General features: G+C 43.2%; 2 long non-coding RNA genes and 3 other non-coding genes across 10 annotated transcripts in view; 3 read left to right on the top strand and 2 right to left on the bottom strand.

The window, feature by feature from the left end:
- The window catches only part of LOC133494396 (uncharacterized), a 322,682-nt gene extending 301,256 nt beyond the window's left edge, over positions 1–21,426 (bottom strand). Inside the window, exon 1 of one of the 3 annotated variants that reach the window (XR_009793286.1) lies at positions 21,371–21,426. This is a non-coding gene — a long non-coding RNA (uncharacterized LOC133494396). The remainder of the gene's footprint in view (positions 1–21,370) is intronic. The other 2 variants (XR_009793287.1, XR_009793288.1) reach the window with 2 other exon arrangements.
- The window catches only part of LOC133494398 (uncharacterized), an 86,795-nt gene that overhangs the window by 54,296 nt on the left and 10,647 nt on the right, over positions 1–21,852 (top strand). The gene's annotated exons all lie outside the window — the stretch shown is intronic.
- Positions 3,421–3,502, top strand: trnas-aga (transfer RNA serine (anticodon AGA)). Its single transcript has one exon. It is a non-coding gene; the product is annotated as a tRNA-Ser (tRNA).
- On the top strand, positions 11,120–11,191 carry trnae-uuc (transfer RNA glutamic acid (anticodon UUC)). Its single transcript has one exon. It is a non-coding gene; the product is annotated as a tRNA-Glu (tRNA).
- trnas-aga (transfer RNA serine (anticodon AGA)) lies at positions 19,355–19,436 on the bottom strand. The gene has a single exon. It is a non-coding gene; the product is annotated as a tRNA-Ser (tRNA).

Genomic DNA, 21,852 nt, shown 5'->3' on the forward strand with positions numbered 1-21,852 from the left:
ATGACCGCCCGCCGGTTCATCTCCACCAGAGGTCAACCACAAAAACACCAGCACTGGTTTTTGGCTGACACTCCATGTTCCCAAAGTTTCCCCAATCCTGGACGTACTCCCAATTCTTCCATGTTCCAAGACCAAGAGTATCCTATTAGGAACTTTGAAATGGAACTAGTAATTCCAAGACAATCATTGTGTGTTTCCACCACGGAAACTATTTACTAAATTAACTTTTTGGGGATTTCATCCATGTCCAAATGAAGACACTGCAAGTGGGGGTCGTACTTTTGAGAGATTCAGTGCTTCATGAAGTTTCATCAAATTGGCTGAAACACTTCATTGCTTCTTGAAGCTCCAAGCAAGTTGCTGAAAAGCTTCATTGTTTCACACTCATTTCTTCATCAGTACTTTTTTTCCCCCATGAACATCGATGCACATAAAGTTTGGATTCAACATTTTACCCACCAAAGGAAACACACATTCTTTCCAGTGAAAGACTGACTCTGGTGGGACTCAAACTTACAACCTTTGAATTACTCCACTGTTAATCTAAAAGCCCAACTCACTGTCCATTGCGCCACAGAGAAATATATCCATGAATGATATGCGTCTGTATGTTTATTTTAATGGGAGGCTTTTTTTTTTCCCCAAATTGGACTCTCATATTCTTTTTTTTTTTTTTTTTAAAGGCTTCCTCAAGCCTCCAGGTATCGATGACAGCGTTGTTCTCCTGAGTATCTGTCCATGGTCACAAAAGGCCAAATGTAAAATGTCTCAAAAACGATACGATGATGATTTTTTTCTGTGGCGTGATATTATAGCGTTGAATATGAGGATTGCGACTCCAAGTGGAGTCTCATTATAATAATACCTACAACGTACATGCACATTTTGACGTCCTTAACATGAATTTTTATCCAATTTTTCAATGGAATAATCAAATGCTGTGGGACAGAAACGCTGCAATGAGGTAAATCCACGAACAAGATGCTCTCATACTCGCACACGGTGAGGCCAACGTTCTAACCAGATGATCCACCGTGTCACCATCATCAGACTATTTTCATTTTCCTTTGTAAAAAAATGTTTTTTTTTGTTGTCCCTCTTTTTTTATTTACACATGAAAAATATTTTTTAGATTGGCCAGCAACCAGTTTCATTTCAATATTTCTCTATCTATCTATTACACAGATGGACGAGCCACCGAAGACTCAACATATGAAGCCTGAATATAAGACCTATTGAACAAACCAGGTGCAGGTGAGTGGCATGACCACATCCCTGACGAACGCGATTGGTTGAAATGGTTGACGAAGCTCGATCACAGATATTTTTTTTTATGGGTATTTTTGTCCAAATTTTGGTTTGCATGCCTTAATTTGTATTACTACTGTACTGAAATTAGAATATGTGTTCAAAGACTTTTTTTCTCATCTTCTCTGTGAAGCTAAACTATTGAAAAGTGCCTTTTTCTTTGTGATGATCATTTCTGTTTTCCAGTAGTCACAGATGGTGAAGTGGTACTCATGCCTTACTTTGGTGTAGGCAGCGTGGGTTCGATTCCCGCTCAGTGATGGCGTCAATATCTGCCCTCTGAGTCCCTGCTGACCAGAGTCTAGCCTTCACCTGAAGCTGGCTGGGATAGACTCCAGCTTTCCTGTGGCCCTTGTGAGGATGAGTGGCTTGGATGATGGATGTTATTTTCTGTTGTGGAAAAGAATAGTACTTGTCTTTAATCCTCTGTTAACCAAGCAGGGTTCCAGGTTATCTGAAATTATGACCATCTTTTTTCAATGTTTTAAATTGTGTGCTCCCTCACACAAACAAACAACCTGTTCAGCTAAGTCTTGTGTTGTATGGCACTGAAATGCTCCCATGATTGGAGGTCTGAAGTGGATCTGTGAGTCAGTAGCCATGCTAATCTCCGATATTCTCTCTTCAACAGTGTCACAGAACAGTTGAAGGGCTGAAAGCATTTGTATAAGATTTTTGTTTTCAGGACACAAGATTTCAACATCACCAAGGCATTTTTTTAATCATAACCCTTCAAAGTCTTCCACTTGATATGATGGAAGCATTCCTCTCTGGATTTTTTTTAACCGCATCTGCTTTTTGTCATGGTCCTGCCTTCCAGCCCTGGCTGGGCGTGTCCCAGCACACCGGCGCCTCATCCTGGATGATTAACCCGGTATTTATCGGACCCAGTGGACGACTGGTCTTCGCCAGATCGTTACCTCGCATGCCTCGTTCCCGTACTTCTGTACTCCTGACGCCAACCTCCCATGTACCGACCAACACCTGTCTCCCGACCGACCCTGTAAACCTGCCGTTACTGATCCTGTTGCTTGTTTGGACTGACTCCCCGGTTACTGACGCTGGAACTAATAAAGGCTCACTCCTCACCGTTTGCCTGTCACCTGAGTCGTGCATTTGGGTCCCCCCTCGAGTCTCGTTCTTGACACTTTTCTGTCTTATTTATCAAAGTGACACAGCTGAGCTGTGAGGCAGGAAAAATCCAGGCACTCTTCCCCAATCTCCATTGTGCTTTTTTTTTTCCCTTCTCTCCCTAACAGCTGCACACCCTGGGCAGTCCCGTCTCACTGAGCCATCGACCCACATGCACACACACACTGATCTATTTGTGAAAAAAAAAACGTAATAACCTCAAGCAAAACATGCAAATACTGGATTAAACGCAAGCAACACTGACTCGCAACTACCGTGGTGAACGCAAGCAAAGTGCGCGCATAAACAGAACTTGGATATGCTTCGTGCCTTCACGAGAGACGCACAAAAGGAGGCAAAGAGCCAAATGCAACTCGAGAGCCGCGGATTGGCCACCCCTGTTTTAGACAGACCACTTTAGATTATACAAAGCCAGAACAAGGAAAGAAAAGCCCCCAAAGTTTTTTTTTATTTTATTTTAATGTACACATCAAGAATACAGTTTTATTTTATTCTTAAACAAGCAATGCATTGTGGGTTAATTCTTAAGACTGAGTCTGAATCGGTGATAAATCGTCACGGAGGGTGAGGACTGACTTCACTGAAGGATTTTAAAGATTTATCTGAAATCATAGTTCCAATAAAAAGAGAGAACTTTCACCTATGTCACGAGTCCGGACTGTGTGCAGGTTGAAACCGCTGAACTGGTGACTTCACGAAGAAAGTGCCCACCACCCCACAATTAAGAAACCAACAGATTTGCTCATTAAAAAGCTGGTTAAAATTTCCATTGGGAGTGAAAATATTTTCTCGCTCTTTGTATCAAAATTAGTGTGGTGTGCTGTGTGTGTTTGTGCACCAGGTGAATCGTTCATCATCATCATCATGTTTTTACCTCAAGGAAGAAGAACGCGAAGCAGGACAAATCATGGAGACCACCATCTTGTTAAAAAAATGTGCATACACAAAGTCTTCAGGCAGGTTGTCGTGGCCGAGTGGTTAAGGCGATGGACTAGAAATCCATTGGGGTCTCCCCGCGCAGGTTCAAATCCTGCCGACAACGAACATGTAGTCTTTTGTAGCACTGCGGCAGAGTGTGGAGATGGAGGTTGGCAGGAGATAAGAGTCAAATATACTTTGACAAATTGGAAACCAGCACAACGGCACCACCGCAATCGCAATATTCACCCACCAGAGCTCCGCCGATCGAATGTCTGTACATTTGATTATTCCATCGAAAATTGGATAAAATTGATGTTGAATTTGTCAACAAATTTTATTATTACGATTAAACTCCACTTGGAGTCACAATCCTCAACACTATAATATCAGTCATCCGTGATTAAGTGTGAAAGGTACTTCAACGACGTGCTCCACATTTGTCAGGACTTATTTCGTCATCTTTAATCAGACAAAATACATCTGGACCACATGAGATGGAGCATACGGCGACTTCGAGTACCTTGGCCTGGCCAACCGCCTTGAAATCCGGGACCATGTCAACGAAAACCAAGCGGACCTTCTCCGAGGTGTCGTGGATGCTGTACTTGAACCTGGGCACCAGCATCTCCAGCATGGGATGGCTTTGCACATTGACCATGGACAGATATTGAGGAGAACAATACATGAAGGCTTGGGGAAGCCTTAAAAAAAAAAAAAAAAAAAAAAAAAACTCCAATTAAAATAAACATACAGAGACATATAATTTTTTGAAGGGAGAAGGCTCTGTGGTGCAACGGACAGTGCGTTGGGCTTCTAGATCATTGTAGTATTTCAAAGGTTGTGGGTTTGAGTTCAACCAGAGTCGGTCTTTCAGTAGTGTCCTTTGGTGGGGAAAATGATCAGTCCAAACTTTATGTGCATCTATCTTCAAGAAAAAAACAACTGATGGCCAAATCTGGCTTTGTGAAACAAGGAAGCTTTTCAGCCAATTGCTTGGAGCTTCAAGAAGCAATAAATGTTTTCAGCCAATTTGATGAAACTTCATGAACAACTGAATTTCTCAAAAGTACGACCCCCCACTAGCAGTGTCTTCTTTGGGACACGAACTAATAAATTATCCCAAACGTCAATGTAGTCAAGTTTCCATGGTGGAACACACAATGATTGTCTTAGATCCATCCATTCAAAGTTCCTGATAGGATACTAGTGGTCCTGGAGCATGCGAGAATTGGGATTAATGCAGGATGGGGGAAATTTGGGAACATGGAGTGTCAGCATTAACAAGACATCCGGACAGAAGCACGAGGCCTGCTACGAATTGCGCATTGAGTCTGCTTGGTCTGAAGTGCAAAGTGCAGGACTGCTCAAGTCTAAATTTGGTTGTGTAGTAATCATGTAAAAAAGAAGACTGCGGTAGTGGGGGTAATACTTTAAAGAGGCCCAGGAAACTTTGGGTTGGGGTTATCAGATCATACTGCTTATGGGATTTGGAATCTTTAGTTTTCAAGACCTACAAGTACCTGGTTCTTGTCCTGTCCTGTCCAGTCCTGTCCTATATTTTCCTGTCCTTCCTTCACAGGGTGGAGTACGACTACCCCGTACAACGCTCGAATTTAATCATTGTCACAGCACTTTACAATGTCATTGTAATCTACATTGTCTTTAACTTTACTGCAACTCATGTACAGTCTTTTGTCATCTTCTCATTGTTTATTATTTAGTCAACTTTTGACTGTCTCTCCAATTTGCTTTAAAACTTTGTTTTCGGACTCAAATTTTCACTAAGAATCCATGAGATGCCAAACAAGAAAAAATATAATGAGTACAAACAACTTTTTTTTTTAACTTTGCAGAGAAACACTGTTAATAAAAGACAAATTGTACAATCAATTCAAATTTGACGGTTGGAAATTGACCCAAAAATCAAAATAACAGATGAGAAGAAAAATAAAATTACATTTTACGGATTGAAAAAAACATGTAGAAATTAAATAAATTCATTTTATAAAAGAACAAATCAAAATAATAATACCAATGAAAAAAATCGCAAAAGAAACTGACTGATGAAAACCATGCAAAAAAAAAAATGTGACAAATGTACACAAACTTGTATTTACACGAACCAGCAGAGTGGTTCTGTGCTTGGGGAGGTTCTACCATTTTGGTTACCAGCAGAGTTCAAATGGATTCAGCAGTTGTCATTCTAATGTCGATATTGCGATGATGATTGATGTTTCCTGAGTGGATGAAGTGTTCATATTTTTCCTGCTTTAGGTTTTTTTTTTTTTTTTTTGGGGGGGGGGGGGTTCAAAGTTGATCCCAGGTTGCAGAGTTCTCTGATGAATTCATCAGCTCCCACTCAGCTCGGTTGTCTTCCTGGCTGCACTCGGCACCAAATGTACTTGTATGTATCTCAAATGTATGTGCCCTGCGATTAACTGGCAACCAGTTCAGGATGTACCCTGTCTCCTGCCCGTAGACAGCTGGGATAGGCACCGGCACTCCTGGCGACCTTCGTGAGGATAAGCGGCAAAGATAATGAATGGATGAAAATTATGCTATGGCTTGCTCCACATAAACTCTATAGTACGTCCATGTAGAACCTCTTCAGACTTTCATATTGTACCACCAGAAAGATTTCACACCCCTTCACATTTTGCTGCGAGATTTCATCAAAAGCTGTTTTGAAGTTTATCTTGAAAAAAAAAAATCTTCATAAAATATAAAGGCAGTCGTGTTTTCAGACATTTGTCTCAATTTATAAATCAGGTAAATATTCAAACATAATGCGCAAATCAGTATTTACACCGTTTGCAATGCCACTCAAACTTGAGCTCAGGTGCATCAGATTTCCACTGATGATCCTTGAGGTCCTTCTCCAACTTGAATGGAGGCCACCTGTGGTCTAGATAAGTTGCGGCTAAGGATAAGCGGCTCAGAAGACGGACGGATGGATCTTCAGCATCTGGCTGCGCTTTTCTGAGAAACCACCTGATGACCCTGTCGGGGAAAGAAATTCATGACTTCTCTTTTTTTCTTCAAGAAATTATTCATAGCGACTCAAGTGTATTTTACAGGAGCATCTGACTGCAGGTCTATTACAATGAAAAACAGCAATGTGTCGTTGTTGGTACTTTTTTTTTCTTCTGGGTGAGAATATTCCGATAAACAGACATGCTACCTTCAATTATGTTTGAAAACTGAACCCACGACGAAACGCAGCAGGCCCGCTGGCAGCCCCGCGTGATCGTGCCGGCCGGTCGTTTTACAAGTCTGCAGGTGTTGTCAGCATGTTCAATGGCTACATTGATTACAATAGTAAGTAAAGATATTCTTTATATAATGTGAGCGCATATGCATCACATACTGTAAACTGTCACTTTTGTATCTGCATTGTTGCATTTAACTTATCGGCTGATTGGTGTGAGCAGGGGACTGCGTTCATCAGGCTTCAATCCAGAATGATCCATCATCGTGGTGGCATTCGGCTTTTAAACATATTCAATAATTGCCACTTTTTAAAGTCTTTCTCATCGTGAGAAATATTGTCCAATTAAGGCTTGTGTTTTCATTCCCTCAATTCACTTACGGTTGGGAAAAAAAATCCTCTTTGCAATGATCTGTCAATTTAAAATCACTGTGTAAGTACCTAGAAAGGTGCCACGACTGATCAGCACTTTGACCAGATAAACACCAACGAACATAAAAGTGAACAAATACCAAACGTGACTTGGAGTTTGATGCAGGCATGAAACAGCTCAGCCATATTCTTTTCAGACGGGTATGAAAGTACATACAAAAAAGTGGTTTGTATAGCAGAGTGGGCAGCGGAACCGTGCTGGGCCCATAACCCAGAGTTCGTTGGATCGAAACCATCCTCTGCTAATAGGCTGTAATTTGCCATTGTTCTTCAGTGAGAAACATAAACTTCTTCTTCTTTTCCTTTCGGCTTGTCCCGTTAGGGGTCGCCACAGCGTGTCAGCTTTTGCCATCTTAGCCTATCTCTGCATCTTCCTCTCTAACCCCAACTGCCCTCATGTCTTCCCTCACCACATCCATAAACCTTCTCTTTGGTCTTCCTCTCGCTCTTTTTGCCTGGGAGCTCCATCCTCAGCATCCTTCTTCAATATACTCACGCTCTCTCTTATCTCTCGCCTCTGAACATGTCCAAACCATCGAAGTCTGCTCTCTCGAATCTTGTCTCCAAAACATCCAGCTTTGGCTGTCCCTCTAATGAGCTCATTTCTAATCCTATCCACCTGGGTCACTCCGAGCGAGAACCCTCAACAACTCATCTTCATTTTTCTGCCACCTCAGTTCAGCTTCCTGTTGTTCTTCAGTGCCACCGTCTCTAATCCGTACATCATGGCCGGCCTCACCACTGTTTTGTAAACTTTGCCCTTCATCCTAGCAGACACTCTTCTGTCACATAACACACCAGACACCTTTCGCCAGCTGTTCCAACCTGCTTGGACCCGTTTCTTCACTTCCTGACCACACTCTCCATTGCTCTGTATTGTTGACCCCAAGTATTTGAAGTCCTCCACCCTCGCTATCTCCTCTCCCTGTAGCCTCACTCTTCCCCCCCACTTTCTTCTCATTCACGCACATATATTCTCTGTTTTACTACTTCGGCTAATCTTCATTCCTCTCCTTTCCAGTGCATGTCTCCATCTTTCCAATTGTTTCCTTGCATGCTCCCTGCTTTCACTGCATATGACAATATCATCTGCGAACATCATGGTCCAAGGGGATTCCAGTCTAACCTCATCTGTCAGCCTATCCATTACCACTGCAAATAGGAAGGGGCTCAGAGCTGATCCCTGATGCAGTCCCACCTCCACCTTAAATTCTCTGTCACACCTAAGGCACACCTCACCATTGTTCTGCTGCCATCATACATGTCCTGTTACTATTTTAACATACTTCTCTGCCACACCAGACTACGCATGCAGTACAACAGTTCCTCTCTTGGTACTCTGTCATAGGCTTTCTCTAGGTCCACAAAGACGCAATGTAGCTCTCTTCTGACCTTCTCTGTACTTTTCCACAAGCATCTCAAGGCAAATAATGCATCTGTGGTACTCTTTCTAGGCATGAAACCATACTGTTGCTCGCAGATACTTACTTCTGTCCTGAGTCTATAGCCTCCACTACTCTTTCCCATAAAACTTCATTGTGTGGCTCATCAACTTTATTCCTCTAGAGTTCCACAGCTCTGAACATCCCCTTTGTTCTTAAAAATGGGAACTAGAACACTTTCCTCCATTCTTCAGGCATCTTTCGCCTGCTAGTATATTCTGTTGAATAAGTGGTCAAAAAATCCACAGCCATCTCTCCAAATTGCTTCCATACCTCTACCGGTATGTCATCAGGACCAACTGCCTTTCCAGTTTTCATCCTTTGTAGTGCCTTTCTGACTTCCCCCTTAGTAATCATTTCCACTCCTGGTCCTTCACTCTTGCCTCTTCCTCTTCCTTCTCTCTCATTTTCTTCATTCATCAACTTCTCAAAGTATTCTTTCCATCTATTAGTACACTACCGGCACCAGTCAACACATTTCCATCTCTATCCTTAATAACACCATGACCTGCTGCACATCCTTCCCATCTCTATCCCTCTGTCTGGCCACCTGTAGAGATCCTTTTCTCCTTCTTTCGTGTCCAACCTGGTGTACATGTCTTCATATGCCTCTTGTTTAGCCTTTGCCACCTCTACCTTTGCCCTACGTCGCATATCGATGTACTCCTTTCGCCTCTCCTCAGTCCTCTCAGTCATCCCCTTCTTCTTCGCTAATCTCTTTCCTTGTACGACTCCCTGTATTTGGTGGGTTCCACCTCCAAGTCTCCTTCTCCCCTTTCCTACCAAAAGACACACCAAGTACTCTCCTGCCTGTCTCTCTGATCACCTTGGCTGTCGTCGTCCAGTCTTCCGGGCTTCTGCTGTCCATCGAGAGCTCTCACCTCTTTCCGAAAGGCCGCCACAACATTCTTCCTTTACAGCTTCCACCACATGGTTCTCTGCTCTACCTTGTCTTCTTAATCTTCCTACCCACCACCAGAGTCATCCTACACAACTACCAGCCTATGCTGTCGAGCTACACTCTCCCCTACCACGACTTTACAGTCAGTAACCTCCTTCAGATTACATCATCTGCACAAAATATAATCCACCTGCGTGCTTCTACCTCTGCTCTTGTAGGTCACTATATGTTCCTCCCTCTTCTGGAAATAAGTGTTAACTACAGCCATCTCCATTTTTGCAAAGTCCACCACGATCTGTCCTTCAAAGTTCCTTTCCTGGATGCCGTACTTACCCATCACTTCTTCATCGCCCCTGTTTCCTTTACCAATATGTCCATTTCAATCTGCACCAATCACAACTCTCTCGCTGTCTGGGATCCTCAGAACTACTTCATCTAGTTCCTTCCAGAATTTCTCTTTCAACTCTAGGTCACATCCTACCTGTGGGGCATAGCCGCTTACCACATTATACATAACACTCTCAATTTCAAATTGTAGTCTCATCACTCGATCTGATACTCTTTTCACCTCCAAGACATTCTAGCCAGCTCTTCCTTTATAATAACCCCTACTCCATTTTCTCTTCCCATCTACTCTGTGGTAGAATAATTTAACCCTGCTCCCAACCTCTTGCCTTACAACCTTTCCACCTGCTCTCTTGGATGCACAGAATATCAACCTTTCTTCTAATCATCATGTCAACCAACTCTCCTGAGCTTTTCTGTCATAGTCCCAACATTCAAAGTCCCTACACTCAGTTGTAGGCTCTGGCATTCCTCTTTTTCTTCTGACGCTGGATCCGGTTTCCTCCTCTTCTTTGTCTTCGACCCACAGTAGCTGAATTTCCACCGACGCCCTGCAGGTTAGCAGTGCCGGGGGCGGGCGTTGTTAACCCAGGCCACGACCGATCCGGTATATTCTTTAGATGAACGCTCATATTTGTTTGGCACAGTTTTTCCGCCGGATGCTCCTCCTGACGCAACCTTCTGCATTTATCCGGGCTTGGGACCGGCCTACAGATTGCACTGGTTTGTGCCCCCGTAGGGCTGCATGCACCGATGTGCTTAAAAGAAAGTGAGGGAAATTTCTGAAATGAAATTGAAGTCACATGAAGTCACATCTCAATAAATGCTATCTGTTCAATTTGTCATGATTCCCGCTTTTCACCCTGGTGGCCTTGGTTGAACTCCTGTTATGGGAATTTTACTTTTTCTTATTACTAAATTCCGTCATTTAGACTTTGCCACCCGCAAAGCTTTCATCAACTGAGTTCCAATATAATGGAAGAGATCTTCACCCAGCGAACGAGCTCCGACTTTTAACATGAGAGCAATCTCGCCCCCCTTGCAATCCACCTATTTGGCGTGAACATTCATGTGGAAAACTGCCAACTAAGCATGGGGACGATATTTGTTGGGGAAAAAAACAAACAGAGGAACTTCTCACATGATCAAGTGGCTCGGATTCCTGGTTTTCCCGCAGGAGCACTGTGTGAGAATAATTCCGATATTCCACCATTTCGGCTTTCATCATGCAGAATGTTTCCAACATATTGGGCTTGGGAAAAAATAAATCTATTTCAGAAATAATAAGTGGCAGGTACCTCCACAGATTTTCCATTTGGTTCGGAATTTGGATTTCTAGTTTTCATTGGCATTCTTCTGGCCCGTCTTACGTAATGCCTGAAAACTGTGAAGAATTTTTTGAATTTTGTGTCCCATATGGTCTAGCGGTCAGGATTCCTGGTTTTCACCCAAGTGGCCTGGGTTTAACTCCCGGTATGGGAATGTTTACAGGACTCTAGAATTTTAGTCTTTGATTTAAATGCTGAAAGTTCCCAAGCCACGGTTAAAAATAACAGAGTAATCAGTGTTTTATTTACAGCAAAAGTGCCCCATCTAATATCCCTTTCAGGATTACTGAGTTTTATTCGTCTCCTGTTTACCCCGATGGTACTGAAACCTCAATACTGTTGATATGATTGGCTGACGCTTGAAAGAAAATACATAATTTCAAAAATGAGTTTAAGAAACATCATGTCTCATATGGGCTTGCGATTCTTGTTTCTCCCTGGACGGCCAGGTTCAATTTCCAGTATGTGAATCTTCTGAATGCAGAACTCTACAGCAACTGTACATCTCCCATAGTGTGGAAAATAAAAACCAAAGAGATGTCCCACATGGCCAACAAGTCGGAACTTGTGTTTTTCAACCAAAAGGCCTGGATTCAACTCTTTGGCTGAAATGTGTGCATCGATGCACCAGTCTTGCCGGACGACATGGAAGTCTGCAGGCACACATGCAAGTCATTGGATTTTTTCCTTGAATAAACACACGTCCAACATTTACTGTGAAGAAATTAAGCATTTGTACACCCTGCCATTTTGCAAGTTATCCGACTTAGAAATCGTGGAGGGGTCTGAAATTTTCATTGTAGGTGCATGTCAACTGTGAGAGAGATAATCTCAAAAGAAAAAAGAAAAATCCAGAAACACAATGTATGTTTTTTAACTATTTATTTGTGTGATACAGCTGCAAATAATATTTGAACACCTGTCTAGCAGTGAGAAATTCTGACCCTCAAAGACCTGTTAGTCTCGCCTTTAAAAAGTCCACCTCCACTCCATGTATTATCCTGAATCAGATGTACCTGTGTGAGGTCATTAGCTGCATCAAGACACCTGTCCACCCCACAAAATTGTACAACTCCACACGGCTGGAAAGGGCTAGAGAGAAATTGCCAAGCAGCTTGGTGAAAAAAGGTCCACCGCTGGAGCAATCATGAGAAAAATGGAAGAAGCTAAACATGACGTGCAGGGTACACCCTGAACTGGTTGCCAGCCAATCAGGGCAGGGCACATGGAGACAGACAACAGTCGCACTCACAATCACACCTCAGAGGAATTTCGAGTCTTCAATGAATGCTTGAATGTTTTTGGAATTTCCATACAGGCAGGGGCCGGGTTTTGAATCCCGCTCCTCAGAACTGTTAGGCCAATGCTCGACAGCTACACCACCGTTGTTTGAATAGTAGCAATAAAAAAATAAACTGAAAATTGCATTATATGGTTAGTGACATTGGTTGGCTATTATTTTGAACACTAATGTATATTATTTGGCATCCAATGGTTCAAAATCGGATTGTGAGGAGATCAACATTTGGAAAGTGAGAGTGATCATGTTTCATGATGAATATCAACAATAAGCGACTTTCTTCTTACTTTGGGAAGACTTTTGTTTCTTACAACCAAATGTTTCATGCAGTCTTTGGCAGATGTATAATGTGTTCAGTATGTATTGTATTTTTTTAATCTTTAAATGGGTCAAACATGAACAAATTACTTGTAGGCATGGTGTTGCTCCAGCACACAAAGATTGCCTTGGTGGAATATGGTGAGAGATTTGCATGCTCGACATGATGACATGCAGACCAGGAAAACCAGTGACCCTGTGCAGACTGAAAACACTGCCAGTTAGATACAGTACATGTGTCTATCTTTAGAGTAATGTGATTTTAGAAAGTGTCTCTCAGCCATTGAAGACACGTTTTTATTTCTCACAGTCAAAGAATTGTAACTCAGACTCCGAGCAGAGGATGGTTTCGATCCATCGACGTCTGGGTTATGGGCCCAGCACGCTTCCGCTGGGCCACTCTGCTGTACCTTCAATTTCGTTTTATCTACTTTTGTATCAGTCTGAAAGGAATTCGGCTCCGCTGTTTCATGCCTGGATCAGACTCCAAGACACATTTGGTATTTGGTCAACTTTTATGATCATTGGTGTTTATCAAAGTGCTGATCTGTACTGGCACCTTTCTGGGTACTTCCACAGTGATTTGAAATGGACAGATCATTGAAGAGAGGATTTTTTTCCCAGTTGGAAGTGAACTGATGGAATGAAAACACAAGTCTTTATTGCACAATATTTCACACGATGAGAAAGAGTTTAAAAAAGTGGCATTCAGAGAATAAGTTTGAAAGCCTAATGCAGCACGATGATGGGACATTTGGATTGAAGCCTGTGAACGCAACCATCCTGCTTGCACACCAATCAGCCGAAAAGTCAAACGGAACAATGTAGATACAAAAGTGACAGAGTCCAGGAATCGAACTCGTGCACGTGATTCATCATTTTCACAGCGCCATATTGCCGGTCAAAAAGAGCAGCTCGACAGTGTGGGGCACATTGAACCGGAGCAGAATATTCACAATGCACGAGACTTGTTATGCTGTTGGTTGTGAAAACAGATGAGACAGATATTCAAAGAGATCATTCTATGGAATACCAGCTGAAATGACGAGAAAAGATTGATGGATTTTGGCAATTAAACATGATGGATGCTGCCCAACCAAATACACACGACTGTGTAGCGATCACTTCATTTCAGGTAGGAATTATTCTTCTCAATCTCCAATTCCCAAGAAGTACTCATCATGCCAAGTTGGATCATTATAAATAAACAATAAATAAATATATAAACAGGGAGTCGTCTCCAACATACACAGAAGTGTAAACTTCGGTGAACCTCTCCCCAACAGATGTTTTTTTTTTTTTTTTAATATGAATTGTTCTCAAATGAGTCCAATGCGTATTTAAAAAAAGAAAATAAACCGTAGGTCACAGTGATGTTTACGTAAGTTAACATGTGGCTGTAACACACTTCTGTTATCGGGGCTAAAGGGTATCTTCTTTTCCTTTCGGCTTGTCCCGTTAGAGTCGCCACAGCGTGTCATCTTTTGCCATCTTAGCCTATCTCCTGCATCTTCCTCTCTAACCCCAACTGCCCTCATGTCTTCCCTCACCACATCAATCAACCTTCTCTTTGGTCTTTTCCTCTCGCTCTTTTTGCCTGGCAGCTCCATCCTCAGCATCCTTCCACCAATATACTCACTCTCTCACCTCTGAACATGCCAAACCATCGAAGTCTGCTCTCTCTCGAATCTTGTCTCCAAAACATCGAACTTTGGCTGTCCCTCTAATGAGCTCATTTTAATCCTATCCAACCTGCTCACTCCGAGCGAGAACATCAACATCTTCATTCTGTCGCACCTCCAGTTCAGCTTCCTGTTGTTTCTTCAGTGCCACCGTCTCTAATCCGTAACATCATGGCCGGCCTCACCACTGTTTTGTAAACTTTGCCCTTCATCCTAGCAGACACTCTTCTGTCACATAACACACCAGACACCTTTCGCCAGCTGTTCCAACTGCTTGGACCCGTTTCTTTCACCCTTCCTGACCACACTCTCCATTGCTCTGTATTGTTGACCCCAAGTATTTGAAGTCGTCCACCCTCGCTATCTCTTCTCCCTGTAGCCTCACTCTTCCCCCTCTACTTTCTCATTCACGCACATATATTCTGTTTTACTTCGGCTAATCTTCATTCCTCTCCTTTCCAGTGCATGTCTCCATCCCTCTTCCAATTTTCCTCTGCATGCTCCCTGCTTTCACTGCATATCACAATATCATCTGCGAACATCATGGTCCAAGGGGATTCCAGTCTAACCTCATCTGTCAGCCTATCCATTACCACTGCAAACAGGAGGGGCTCAGAGCTGATCCCTGATGCAGTCCCACCTCCACCTTAAATTCCTCTGTCACACCTAAGCACACCTCACCATTGTTCTGTTACCATCATACATGTCCTGTACTATTTTAACATACTTCTCTGCCACACCAGACTTACGCATGCAGATACCACAGTTCCTCTCTGGGTACTCTGTCATAGGCTTTCTCTAGACCCACAAAGACACAATGTAGCTCCTTCTGACCTTCTCTGTACTTTTCCACCACGAGCATCCTCAAGCAAATAATGCATCTGTGGTACTCTTTCTCGGCATGAAACCATACTGTTGCTCGCAGATACTTACTTCTGTCCTGAGTCTAGCCTCCACAATCCTTTCCCATAACTTCATTGTGTGGCTCATCAACTTTATTCCTCTATAGTTCCCACAGCTCTGAACATCCCCTTTGTTCTTAAAAATGGGAACTAGAACACTTTTCCTCCATTCTTCAGGCATCTTTTCGCCCGCTAGTATTCTGTTGAATAAGTTGGTCAAAAACTCTACAGCCATCTCTCCAAATTGCTTCCATACCTCTACCGGTATGTCATCAGGACCAACTGCCTTTCCATTTTTCATCCTTTGCAGTGCCTTTCTGACTTCCCCCCTTAGTAATCATTGCCACTTCCTGGTCCTTCACACACTTGCCTCTTCAACTCTTCCTTCTCTCTCATTTTCTTCATTCATCAACTTCTCAAAGTATTCTTTCCATCTATTTAGCACACTACTGGCACCAGTCAACACATTTCATCTCTATCCTTAATCACCCTAACCTGCTGCACATCCTTCCCATCTCTATCCCTCTGTCTGGCCAACCTGTAGAGATCCTTTTCTCCTTCTTTCGTGTCCAACCTGGTGGACATGTCTTCATATGCCTCTTGTTTAGCCTTTGCCACCTCTACCTTTGCCCTACGTCGCATCTCGATGTACTCCTTTCGCCTCTCCTCAGTCCTCTCAGTATCCCACTTCTTCTTCGCTAATCTCTTTCCTTGTATGACTCCCTGTATTTTAAGGTTCCACCTCCAAGTCTTCTCCCCTTTCCTACCAAAAGACACACCAAGTACTCTCCTGCCTGTCTCTCTGATCACCTTGGCTGTCGTTGTCCAGTCTTCCGGGAGCTTCTGCTGTCCATCGAGAGCCTGTCTTACCTCTTTCCGAAAGGCCGCACAACATTCTTCCTTTCTCAGCTTCCACCACATAGTTCTCTGCTCTACCTTTGTCTTCTTAATCTACCCACCACCAGAGTCATCCTACACACTACCATCCGATCAGTTGTAGGCTCTGTGCATTCCTCTTTGTCTTCTGACGATGGATCCGGTTTCCTCCTCTTCTTTGTCTTCGACCCACAGTAGCTGAATTTCCACCGACGCACTGCAGGTTAGCAGTGCCGGGGGCGGGCGTTGTTAACCCGGGCCACGACCGATCCTGTATGGGATTCTTTAGATGAACGCTCATATTTGTTTGGCACAGTTTTTACGCCGGATGCCCTTCCTGACGCAACCCTCTGCATTTATCCGGGCTTGGGACCGGCCTACAGATTGCACTGGTTTGTGCCCCCATAGGGCTGCATTACAGTTAAGCAAACTGATTGTCCCAATATGTACAATCGAGGTACTCCCATTTTGTTTGTTGAAGAAGGCAGGACCAGGTCTGTTGAGTGATCCCAAATTATGGACCGTCTCTGTTTTTCCCCTGCTTCACGCTTCTTACTCTGCAAGTGTGGAGTAACATGAGTCTGTCTTGTTGTTTTGTTCATCTCCTCTTGTTCTATTTCACCCAGTTCACCTTCCCGAGTACGTGTGCACTCTGCCACGCACTCTCGTTTCCACTCCGACCAAGCCTGGATGGCAGCAGCTCCTCACATGCACCTCATTGACGCCAATTTGGCCAACCATTGAAGCATTGTGTGTTCTGTTGTCAGTGGCCTGTTCGTTGCGCTTGAGACTGCATCACTGTGTGTGAGTTTGTGTTACCGGCCTCAGACCGAGAAGAATCTGCGTCGGCACAAGCGATCCACAGGCGGTAGGAACTGTGGAGCTGTGAACCGTGAACAGTGAGGAACAGTAGGCCGTATGTCTTGCTCTGCCACTCAAGTTTTTATGAACTGCGCATGTGTGAGCAGAGGCTCGACCTTCTCACGCTTCAATTCAGCGGCGCACGAGTGCCATCTACTGACTACTTGGCTAAATAACATCACAATGAAAAGTGTCAGTAAGTAGTTATCACCTTTAAAAAATGTGTGTTAGAAACTTTTGACTCAAGGCGGTTTCTGAACCCTCTACATATACAAGCGTTTTGTTTGAGCATCTCCCTCGTTACGGCGTTTCTGTGCCACCTTGTCAAGTCTTGTTCATGTTTCAAGTTGGACCTCGGACCTCGTTTCTGGATTTTTAGACTTTGCCATTTTGCTCCGTGTTTTTTGTGGTTCTCCCTTTTTGGACTGCTCACCTGTGTATGATCTGTTCCATAAGTAAACTCCCCTCAAAAATCATGTCCCTGCATTTGGGTCTACCCCTAAAAGTTGTATTCGGATTAGTTTAAGCTTTCAGTTCGTAGTCAGTTTTTGCACAGAGAAAAATTATTCAAAAAAGTTATTGGACATGGTTTTATACCTTTCACATTTAAAATTCAATTATTCAGGTACAATATTTTTTCTAAACTAAAACTTTCAAATTGAATTCTGTTTATGTTTTTCATTTGCATCGTAATTGTACATGCAGTAATTTGACAAATAACTGGGAGATTTTGAGAATGCAAGAATGAGCTTTTTTTTGTATAATTTTTTTGTTGGAATAACCAAACAAATCCAGGCTGACATTTTGAGGGTGAGCCGTTTAAGGGTTGATTCAATGCCAAAAAAAAAAAAAAAAAAAAAAAAAAACGCCCTAATGTTACTTTTGGTGTGAAATAGTCACAAATAAAATAGTCTAAATTTCACTGAAATGCTCTTAAATCTGTAAAACTATTTTTTTAATCAGTCAAATGATATTTTATTTTTCTCATCTTTTCGGATCAATTTCCACCAGTCAATTTTTTTTCAAAGATTGTAATTTCTTTTATTGAATTAATCTGAATACTGTCATGCTCCTGGCCTCCTGCCCAGGCTGGGCGTGGGCAGCCAATTAGTCGGCACACACCTGCACCTTGTTTTGGCTGATTGCGCCCGGTACTTATAGGACCCGGTGACGACTGGTCCTCCGCCAGATCATTGAGGTTCATGCCCCGTTCCACCACCCCCGTATCGCCGAGCATATTCCTGTGTGTACCGACCTCCGCCTGTTCTCCGACCGACCCCGTAAACCTGACTCCTTTGACACTTCTGCCTTCCTTGATCGATCTCATGTGTACCGATTCCTGCCTGCCCGCTGATCTGCTCTCTACGCCCGACGTCCTGATTCCAGCTCCTGCACCTGACTGCCTGCCCAATCCCCGACCTTGGAATCCTTTTCCCGAATTACATCTGCGTCTCCCGAGTCCTGCATTTGGTTCCACCCTCCTTTCCGATGCGTCGTGACAAATACCACTGTCATGAGCGTCTGGCAAAAGGTAGGACCCAAATGGAGGGGCATGATTTTCGAGGGGAGTTTAATTCTGGCTGAGGTCATATATGGGTAAACAGGCCAAATATCCTGATACGAGGTCTGATAATTATGAGGCAAAACTTGGAACATAAACAAAACAAGACTTGAATGAAGTGGGACAGAAACACTGTCAAGAGGGAGATACACTAACAAAACAGTTGCGTACTCACACACACAATGATGCAGTGTCAAGCATCAACGCAAACCACAAGGCTCATATGCTAATTAGCGTCAATGAAGTGCAGGTGAGGAGTTACTGGACAGGGCACTTCAAACACCAGCAGGTGACCAAAGAAATCATGTCAACAGTGTATGAATCCATCTGAAGATCCATCCATCCATTTTCTGAGCCGCTTATCCTTAGCCGCATCTTATCTGGACAACTGTGTGCCATTCCAAATGATGTTCAATCAAGTGAAGTGACCACAGGTGGCCTCCATCCAAGTTGGAGAAGGACCTCAAGGACAATCAGTGGAAATCAGATGCACCTGAACTCAAGTTTGAGTGGCATTGCAAATGGTGGAAATACTGATTTATGAATTAATGACATGATTTATAAATTGACACAAATGTAAGATTTTTTTCAACAATGTTCTTGCGCACACAAAAACGTAAGAAAATTTAAATGTGACATGTAAGAATGGACATTTTTCTCATCAGTATATCATGCAATTATACGATACGAGTAATGCTAATATTTCCAGTTTTCCAACGAGTAATACTGCATCGGAACAGGTCATGATAGAACCTTCTCCCAGAATCCACCACTGACCTCATGATTTGAACTAACCCAAACAAAAAGACTGCACGCTCGCTGTCAGCAGGATTCGAACCTGCGCAGGGAGACCCCAATGGATTTCTAGTCCATCGCCTTAACCACTCGGCCATGACAACTTGACTGCAAAACTTTGTGGATGCATGTTTTTTTTTTTTTTTTTTACCTCTTATGTGGCCTGTGATTGGCTGGCAACTAGTTCAGGGTGTACGCTGCCTCCCAACAGCTGGGATTGGCTCCAGTTCTCCCGTGACCCTTGTGAGGATAAGTAGCAAAGATAATGGTTGGATGGAAATTATTTTTAATTATAATTATTTATTATTAATTTGGGTGTTGGCTTTCAAGAAGACATTGTCAGTGAAATTAAAAAAAGGGACAAAAAAAGAAAACTCTTTACAAAAGAAAATTAAAATCATTTGATGGTGACACAGTGGATCATCTGGTTAGAACAATGGCCTCACAGGTCTGAGGATGGCTGTTCAAATCTCAGCCCCACCTGTGTGGAGTTTGCATTTTTCCCTGTGCCTACGTGTTTTTTTTCCGGCATTCCGGTTCCCTCCCACATCCCGAATACATGCAACATTAAACGGAGACTCTAAATTGCCCCTAGGTGTGATTGTGAGTGCAACTGTTGTCTGTCTCTATGTGCCCTGGGACTGGCTGGGAACCAGTTCAGGGTGTACCCTGCCTCCCTACAGCTGGGATAGGCTCCAGCACTTCCGCGACCCTTGTGAGGATAAGCAGCAAAGATAATGGATGGATGGAAATTATGCCATAGCTTTCTCCACATAAACTGTAGAGTACATCCATGTAGAACCTCTTAAGACTTTCATACAGTGTCGCCAGAAAGATTTCCCACCCTTCACATTTTCCACATTTTGTTGCTAGATATCATCAAAAGCTGTTTTGAAGATAGTTTTCTGTAAAAAAAAAAAAATCTTCATAAAATATCTCAAAGGCAGTCATGTTTTCAGACATTTGTGTCAATTTATAAATCATGTAACTAAAGTAAAGATAATACGTAAATCAGTATTTCCACCATTTGCAATGCCGCTCAAACTTGAGCTCAGGTGCATCTGATTTCCACTGATTTGCTTTGAGGTCCTTCTCCAACTTGAATGGAGGCCACCTGTGGTCACTTCACTTGATTGAACATCATTTGGAATGGCAACATTTGTCCAGATAAGATGTGGCTTAGGATAAGCGGGTGAGAAAATGGATGGATGGATCTTCACATAGTCTGGAAGCAGAGGAGTTCATCGATATCTGATTCATGTCCTTCCTCGGAGGCCCCAAATATCAAGGGAGAGCGCTGGAATACCCTCATCTGGAAATACGTCCAGTTTTTGTCAAAAGCACTCGCCAGGCAGCCAGATCTCTTGGAAAGTGTCTGGGGCGTGGCCGAGCCACTGTCTTGCGCAGCAGCAGCTCCTCATCTGGGCCTCATCGACGCTAATTGACCCCTCCGTACTTAACCACTTAACCAGGCCTCCTGAAGTGACGTCACGCCACGTGCGCTGACGTCAGACAAACAATTAGCAAAAATATCGGCGCAGCAAGAAAAGAATAGAGCGAAACTGTCCGATTTACCGGCTGATTTCTCACTCGCATTCTTAGCTAACAGTGAAACATCGTTGAAAAGCAGACAGCAGGGCTTCAAGTATTTCAGCGAGCGGTATTTCAATGGTATTTACATGCATATCGACGGATAAACCATTGATATTAGCGCGAGATCTTTCCGGAGTCAGAGGACGACCGAGAAGCCACATAATATAATATTTAATAACCCAAAGACGAACAATCACTACTTTATAGTGTCCTCAAAAATCCTTCCTTCAGTCTGCACGTCGAAGGCTTTTAGGACTCGCTAGTCCGGTGTAGCTTAGCTCATTAGCCGCGAACAAAGGACACGTTTGTGCAGTCAGATCATCGCAAAATATCGCTCAACACAGATCAAGTGTGTCAATCATTCACAGGTCGCTATATTATGCAAGCGAAGAACTGCTAATTCATTTATTTGAGACATGTATTGAAAATCAAATATAGGACTTACCTTCGTGCAAACATATCTGTTCCGGTTGATGGATTCAGTTGATCATGCGGTCTTCCTCAAAGTTTTATCCATCAAAGACATTTTTCGCACTCGGCCTTCTGTTCCGGTTGATTTTAGATGGATTCAGTTGATGATGCGGTCTTCCACAAAGTTTGATCCATCAAAGACATTTTTCGTACTGGGTCTTCGGTTTTGGAAAGGGTACGAATCGAACTCCACCAACTAGCCTTTCAGGATACCTGTCGTCACTATTACAAAGTCCGTGACTACACCTCTTAACCATATCTATTGTTAAAGAACCCAAATACGCGATAAAACGCCAACAGAAGCTATACTGGACCATCCAGCCACCGTTGTCTGAGATTTGAGTCTGAGATTATGCAGATCTCTGGCCTCTAATTGGTCAGTGACGCGGATTGCGCAACATCCACATAGGGGTCAATTAGGACTCGGGGAGAAATACGGCTGAGTCCAAAGTAACT

Source organism: Syngnathoides biaculeatus, chromosome 21 (genome assembly GCF_019802595.1).
Source record: "Syngnathoides biaculeatus isolate LvHL_M chromosome 21, ASM1980259v1, whole genome shotgun sequence".
In the NCBI taxonomy this organism is placed as follows: Eukaryota; Metazoa; Chordata; class Actinopteri; order Syngnathiformes; family Syngnathidae; genus Syngnathoides; species Syngnathoides biaculeatus.